The sequence below is a fragment of the Lissotriton helveticus genome, chromosome 9, assembly GCF_964261635.1.
Source record: "Lissotriton helveticus chromosome 9, aLisHel1.1, whole genome shotgun sequence".
NCBI classification, from domain to species: domain Eukaryota; kingdom Metazoa; phylum Chordata; class Amphibia; order Caudata; family Salamandridae; genus Lissotriton; species Lissotriton helveticus.
Genome location: NC_136070.1, coordinates 1257550198 through 1257558326, shown reverse-complemented (window position 1 = coordinate 1257558326; position 8129 = coordinate 1257550198).

The window sequence follows — 8129 nt, the reverse complement described above, 5'->3', positions numbered from 1 at the left end:
TCCCCAGCCTGGATAGGGTTCGGAAGGTGAGACCGGGCCCGGGGCTTGAGCTCCGGCCGGCCGGCCCTGGGGTGCGCGAGCCCCCCGTCCCGCAGGCCACCAGAGGGTCCGGGCGCTGGGGACGGGGCTCCACCAGTGCCCGGGGAGGCTCTCCCCAGCCTGGCTAGGGTTCAGAAGGTGGGACCGGGCCCGGGGCTTGAGCGCCGGCCGGCCCCGGGGTGCGCGAGCCCCCCGTCCCGCAGGCCACCAGAGGGTCCGGGCGCTGGGGACTGGGCTCCACCGGGGCCCGGGGAGGCTCACACCAGCCTGGATAGGGTTCGGATGGTGGGACCGGGCCCGGGGCTTGAGCTCCGGCCGGCCGGCCGGCCCCGGGGTGTGCAAGCCCCCCGTCCCGCAGGCCACCAGAGGGTCCAGGCGCTGGGGACGGGGCTCCACCGGGGCCCGGGGAGGCTCTCCCCAGCCTGGCTAGGGTTTGGAAGCTGGGACCTGGCCCGGGGCTTGAACTCCATCTGGCAGGCCCCGAGGGTGCTGGAGCCCCCTGTCCTGCAAGCCAGTCGAGGGCCTGGGCGCTAGGATCCCTCTGGGCCTGGGGAGGCATTCCCCGGCCTGGCTAGGGTTCGGAACATGGGACCGGGCCCGGGGCTTTAACTCTGTCCGGCAGGTCCCGGGGTGCTGGAGCCCCCGTCCTGCAATCCAGCTGAGGTTCCGGGTGCTGGGGTCCATCGGGGCCTGCAGAGGCTCTCCCTGGCCTGGGGGTAGGGTTTGGAAGCTAAGCCCCAAGCCCGCCATGAGCAGGACGCCGTTTAGGCCCCGGTCGAGCGGGCGAGTGGATTTGTGGAGCCCTGGCCCCAGCCAAGCAGGTTCAGAGCCTCCCCGTGCCAGACTGACGCACCTGAGGGCCCACCGGAGGTCATGCCCGGGCCCCGGCAGCGCATGGGCAGCATATCCCCAGACCTGGTTACCTGGCAGACTGGGACCTGCTGGCACCCTGGCCCTGCCGAGCCCCAGTTCTCTCCCAGGGCTCGACAAATCGACGACCAGATGGCCGAACTTCCCTGGAAGTCCCGATGAGGTGCCATTCGCCTCCCAGATCCCAGCGAGGGCTCCAGGAGGCCGGGTACTTTCACGCTTTGGGTCCCCTCTGTCACCTCGCGTGCAGAGTTTACAAGAAATGAGGGTAATTTCCCTCCGGATTACTAGGGACAGGGTACGCCCAGACACCCCTCCAAGGCTGGTGGTTCTCTGCCATGGGGACCAGATAGGCTATGCCTGGGTAACACCTCCCTAGGCCACCCGGGGCTTCCTTCCGCCAGGCCGACGGCATGTCAAATTGCCCAGGACGGGCTCCATGGCTCTTGGGCAGTCGTCCCCTGGGCGCCCGGGGCTCCATCCACCCCGGCGGCATGGAAAAGTGGCCAGGACGGGCTCCATGCGTCCCGGGCATTCGTCCCCCGGGCGTCCGGGGCTCCATCCAGGCTGACGGTATGGCAGAGTGCCCGGGTCGGGCTCCATGGTTTTCACGGTGGTCCTCCCCTGGGTGTCTGGGGGCTCCAGGCCGAAGGCATGGAAAAGTGCCCAGGACGGGCTCCATGCGTCCCGGGCATTCGTCCCCCGGGCGTCCGGGGCTCAATCCAGGCTGACAGTATAGCAGAGTGCCCGGGTCGGGCTCCATGGTTTTCACGGTGGTCCTCCCCTGGGTGTCTGGGGGCTCCAGGCCGAAGGCATGGAAAAGTGCCCAGGACGGGCTCCATGCGTCCCGGGCATTCGTCCCGGGACGGGGACGGGGACAGGGACAGGGTCGGGAGAGTCCAGGCGGCTTCACTTCCGTGTCCAGCCATCTGATCGCCCAGATTCCCTCGGCCATCTGGTCGCCCGGATCCCCTCGGGCATCTGGTCGCCCGCAACGCTTTCCTATAAGGGCGACCAGATGGCCGAACTTCCCTGGAAGTCCCGATGAGGTGCCATTCGCCGCCCGGATCCCAGCGAGGGCTCCAGGAGGTCGGGTACATTCGCGCCTTGGGTCCCCTCTGTCACCTCGCGTGCACAGATTACAAGAAAAGGGGGTAATTTTCCTCCAGATTACTAGGGAGAAGGGTACGCCCGGACACCCCTCCGAGGCTGGCGGTTCTCTGCCATGGGGACCAGATGGGCTATGCCTGGGCAACACCTCCCTAGGCCACCCGGGGCTTCCTTCCTCCAGGCCAACCGCATGTCAAATTGCCCAGGACGGGCTCCATGGCTCCTGGGCAGTCGTCACCCGGGCGTCCGGGGCTCCATCCAGGCTGACGGCATGGAAAAGTGCCCAGGACAGGCTCCATGCGTCCCGGGCATTCATCCCCCGGGCGTCCGGGGCTCCATCCAGGCTGACGGCATGGCAGAGTGCCCGGGTCGTGATCCATGGTTTCCAGGGATGTCCTCCCCTGGGTGTCTGGGGGCTCCAGGCCGAATGCATGGAAAAGTGCCCAGGACGGGCTCCATGCGTCCCGGGCATTCGTCCCCTGGGCGTCCGGGGCTCCATCTAGGCTGACGGTATGGCAGAGTGCCCGGGTCGGGCTTCATGGTTTTCACGGTGGCCCTCCCCTGGGTGTCTGGGGGCTCCAGGCCGAAGGCACGGAAAAGTGCCCAGGACGGGCTCCATGCGTCCCGGTCACTCGTACCCCGGACGTCCGGGGCTCCATCCAGGCTGACGGCATGGCAGCGTGCCCGGGTCGGGCTCCATGGGTCCCGGGCAGCCCTCCCCCGGGCGTCCGGGGCTCCCACCTCCAGGCAGACGGCATGTCAAAGTGCCCAGGACGGGCTCCATGAGTCTGGGACAGTCCTCCCCCGGGCGTCTGGGACACCCGTCTCCATGAGGCCAACGGCATAGGCAAAGTACCCAGGACGGGCTCCATGGGTCCCGGGCAGACCTCTCCCCGGGCATCCGGGGCTCCCACCTCCAGGCCGACGGAATGTCAAAGTACCCAGGACGGGCTCCATGGGTCCCGGGCAGCTTCCCCCGGGCGTCCGGGGCACCCACCTCCAGGCCGACGGCATGTCAAAGTACCCAGGACGGGCTCCACGGGTCCCGGGCATTCCTCCCCCCAGGTCGTCCGGGCCCTGGAGCTCCGGTGGTCCAACCTGCGCCTGAGGCCCAGCCGGGGTCCAAGAGCCCTGCCTTGCGTGGGCAGGAAGTCAGGAACCCCACCGCGAAGGCTTGGGATGGATGGGGAGCTGGGAGTCCTTTCGATCCCGGCCATCTGGTCGCCCGCGATGCTTTCCAATGGGGCGACCAGATGGCTGGGCTTCCCTGGAAGTCCCGATGAGGTGCCATTCGCCTCCCGGATCCCAGCTAGGGCTCCATGAGGTCGGGTTCTTTTACGCCTTGGGTCCCCTCTGTCACCTCGCGTGCACGGATTGCAAGAAAGGGGGGTAATTTCCCTCCGGATTACTAGGGGCAGGGTGCGCCCGGACACCTCTCCAGGGCTGGTGGTTCTCTGCCCGGGGGACCAGATGAGATATGCCTGGGCAACACCTCCCCCGGGCGTCTGGGGGCTCCATTCTCCGGGCCAACGGCATGGCTCAATGCCCAGGACGGGCTCCACGTGTCCCGGACAGACCGCCCCTGGGCGTCCGGGGCACCCATCTCCAGGAGGCCAATGGGATGGCAAAGTACCCGGGAAGGGCTCCACGGGTCCCGGGCAGCCTTCCCCCGGGCGTCCGGGGCTCACACCTCCAGGCCGACGGCATGTCACACTGCCCAGGACGGGCTCCATGGGCCCCGGACAGACCTCCCCCCCGGGCGTCCGGGGCACCCATCTCCAGGAGGCCAACGGGATGGCAAAGTACCCGGGAAGGGCTCCACGGGTCCCGGGCAGCCTTCCCCCGGGCGTCCGGGGCTCCCACCTCCAGGCCGACGGCATGTCACACTGCCCAGGACGGGCTCCATGGGCCCCGGACAGACCTCCCCCCGGGCGTCCGGGGCACCCATCTCCAGGAGGCCAACGGGATGGCAGAGTAACCGGGAAGGGCTCCACGGGTCCCGGGCAGCCTTCCCCCGGGCGTCCGGGGCTCCCACCTCCAGGCCGACGGCATGTCACACTGCCCAGGACGGGCTCCATGGGCCCCGGACAGACCTCCCCCGGGCGTCCGGGGCACCCATCTCCAGGAGGCCAACGGGATGGCAGAGTAACCGGGAAGGGCTCCATGGGTCCCGGGCAGCCCTCCCCCGGGCGTCCGGGGCTCCCACCTCCAGGCCGACGGCATGTCACACTGCCCAGGACGGGCTCCATGGGCCCCGGACAGACCTCCCCCGGGCGTCCGGGGCACCCATCTCCAGGAGGCCAACGGGATGGCAGAGTAACCGGGAAGGGCTCCACGGGTCCCGACCAGGCTTCCCACGGGCGTCCCGGGCACCCTCCTCCAGGCCGACGGCATGTCAAAGTGTCCAGGACGGGCTCCATGGGTCCCGGGCAGCCCGCTCCCGGGCGTCCGGGGCTCCCACCTCCAGGCCGACGGCATGTCAAAGAGCCCAGGACGGGATCCACGGGTACCGGGCAGTCCTCCCCCGGGCGTCCGGGGCTCCCATCTCCAGGCCAACGGCATGGCTCAATGCCCAGGACGGGCTCCATGGGTCCCGCGCAGGCCTCCCCCGGACGCGTCCGGGGCAACCATCTCCATGAGGCCAACGGCATTGGCAAAGTACCCGGGAAGGGCTCCACGGGTCCCGGGCAGGCCTCCCCCGGGCGTCCAGGGCACCCACCTCCAGGCCGACGGCATGTAAAAGTGCCCAGGACCAGTTCCACGGGTCCCGGGCAGTCCTCCCCCGGGCGTCCGGGGCTCCCTTCCCCGGGCCAAAGCATTCCAGAGTGCCCAGGACGGGCTCCACGGGTCCCGGGCGTCCAGGGCTCCCTTCCCCGGGCCAACGGCTTGTCAGAGTGCCCAGGACGGGCTACGGGCCCCGGGCGTCCGGGGCACCCTTCCCCGGGCCAGCGGCATGTCAGAGTGCCCAGGACGAGTTCCACGGGACCCGGACGTCCGGGGCTCCCTTCCCCGGGCCAACGGCATACAGGAGTGCCCAGGACGGGCTCCACGGGTCCCGGTCGTCTGGGGCTCCCTTCCCCGGGCCAACAGCTTGTCAGAGTGCCCAGGACGGGCTCCACGGGTCCCGGGCAGTCCTCCCCCCGGGCCAACAGCAGGTCAGAGTGCCCAGGACGGGCTCCACGGGTCCCGGGCAGCTCCATGCCCAAACCCATTTGAAAACCCGCCGCAGCGAAGGGGTTAAGTACAGGTTAAACTGCAAAAAGGTTTTGTGAGATAAAAATTGTAAAAACTGCAATTTTCTTAAAAGAAAGCTCGCTCCAAAATCCTTTTTGCCAGAAACTGGAGAGTAGCCAAAGGTGTGTAAAGTTTGCAACCTTTGAACCTTCGAAGTATTCCACCGGCACAAGTGCCATTTTGCACACCTCTGTTTTTGAAGTGGCAGTTGGCAGTTTTAGGTGGGTGAGATAAACCACTTTTATTGCAGCTCTGATTGGCTGGCACGTCTGCGGGTGAGACACGCCGGAAGGTTCCCACCGATCTGAGGCCGATTGCGCCCACTTTTGAACGATAACGTTCTGTCTCTTTTCTGAAGCCCTTTTGTGCTCTGCTCTCATAAAACATGTTATCAGCTTTCCATTAACAGTCAGAAAGGCAGGTCTGTATCCCAAGAGAGTGCCAAGCCACCCTGCCATAAATATGAAAAGCCAATTTATGCTACACGCACTTGCAACATTTATTGGCGACCCAGAAGTGAGGGCAGGTGGCACCGAATAGACTGAACTGCACTAGGCCAGAGAGCAAAGGAAGTGCCCCCTCCAAAAAGAGATACAAAAAAAACATAAGAAAAATAAATTCTAATTAGGCCTGAGTGAATTTTCCTGTTATGCTGGCATAATTTCGCATTACAATTTATAGATGAAATTTCTGAAATTACACCATGAAACCATTATTCTGCGTGTGGCAGATTTGAGCTCAGGAGCAACGTGAACGGCTGGCACGCGAGCAGCGGTTGTTCACAACATTTGTGTGTTTTGAGCTGTTGTTTTTAATGCAAAATGCACCCTCTCGTGCCAAAGGCGCGAGGACACATTTCATACTAAAATACAGAGCAAAATGTCGGTTTAGCATTTCTCGTATTCTCACATATGTTTTGCAGAATTTCACATAATTACACAAAAGCAAATTTTGCAAATTTTCATACACCCCTAATTCTAAATGAGGGGTGCAATGTGCCGCTGGCTATCATTTTCCATCTTTCACTTCCTTTCCTTGTTGCACCCCTTCTACTTTTTTTTTTTTTGCAGAGTTTTATATAGCGCGAACTAGACCCGAACCGAATCAGGGGCCTCATTTATGAAAAGTGACGCATCGATGCGTGAAAACAGCGATGCGTCACTTTTCACTGCGCTCTCCCTGCGACATGATTGATGCGTCATATTTATAATATGACGCATCATGTCGCAAGGAGTTACAGATACGTCAGTATTTCTGACGTATCTGTAGGCGCAAAAGTGACGCATTGCTGGAGTGTGTCACAAAAGTGACGCAACTCCAGCAATGCTTCCTTTCACATGGGCAAGCCCCATGTGAAAGGGCCTGCGTCAGTCTTACGCCTGCTGTGAGGCAGGTGCAAGATTTTGACGCAACAGCATCCTAAAAGTGACGCAGTGAAATCTCATAGATTTCACTGCGTCACTATTACGAGGCTTTTTGCGGGTGAACGCCCCCTCTGCATACATTATACCTGACGCAGGTATAATGTAGCGCAGGGGTTTACAAAGTGACGCATCTGCTTAGATGCGTCACTTAGTAAATAGTGCGCATCAGGAGGCATGTTTTACGCCGCCGATGCGTCACAAAAAGTGACGCATCGGAAGCGCAAAACTCACGGAAGGCCTCATAAATGAGGCCCCAGGTATCAGAGCGCTTTACATAGCACCAGTTACGTTACATGAGGACGGACACACATTCATTTTTTTAGGCACGGAGAGATTAAGTGATTTGCCCAGAATCACAGGAGGTTTTGGCGTCGTTACCGAGACTCGAACCCAGATCCCCAGGTCCGAGGTCGAGCGCCCTAGCCGTTAGGTCAACTGTTAAGGTGGTAATAAATACCGGAAGGACACAATCTTTGGCTAAAATAGACAACATCTTCTAGAAAATAAATGTGACAAATAAGCATGTTTTAGACATTAAACGCGACATCTTTGCTGATCAAATCCTCCTTTAATACAGTGTCACACATTATAGAATGCAGGGGTCTATATACACCTGCCCTTTCTAAACTCTAAAATCTCCTCCCCATCACCCACTCTGGGGCTCCAACTCCGAAAATAGTTCTTGCGGGGCATATTAACAAGGGCCTTATTTCCACTTTTTTGGCTTTAAAAGCCAAAAAAGCGAGATAATATTATCGCCCTATGTACAAGGGGAGGCTACGCCCTATCTACAAGGGGATGCTAACCTGCATGAGCGCATGTTAGCAACCTTTTCCCCGACGCTTCGCTCTGCATCTCAAATAAGATGCAAAGAGCGTGTCACTGGGCGTACCTCACACAGGTGGACTTGTAAATTATCGCTAAGTGCACATTGGGATATTTACGAGACGGCCCACAGTATTTCAGCAGACATTAGTTTTTGGTGAAAACCGCGGCTTTGCCAAAAACTAAAGTCTGTTAATCCTGACACGGGAGGTGTATTATTGTGTCACGACCAGGGTCGTATCATCAAGCATCTCACCGTTTTGCAGGGAACATTGCTGAAAAACCAGCGATGTTCCCTGCAAAACTGTGATTTCCCCGCTATCGCTGAAATTTACATCGCCATTGAGCTATGCGCTGTTAATACAGCGCAAGCATGGCGATAAATTCCAGCGATAGCCGGCATTACCAAAAACCGCGCTAAGCGGAAAGTAACGCTGACTCTTGTTGATATGCCCCTTTGGGGCATATTATCAAGGACCGGTGTTAAAATTATCGCCGTTTTATCGGCAGGAAACTGCCGATAAAATGGCGATAATGGGCTTGATAATACGCCCTTGTTAATTCCCATAGAAGCCCAGGTTCTGGTGTTAACCTGGGCTGCTTTGGGAATTCACAAGGACATATTAT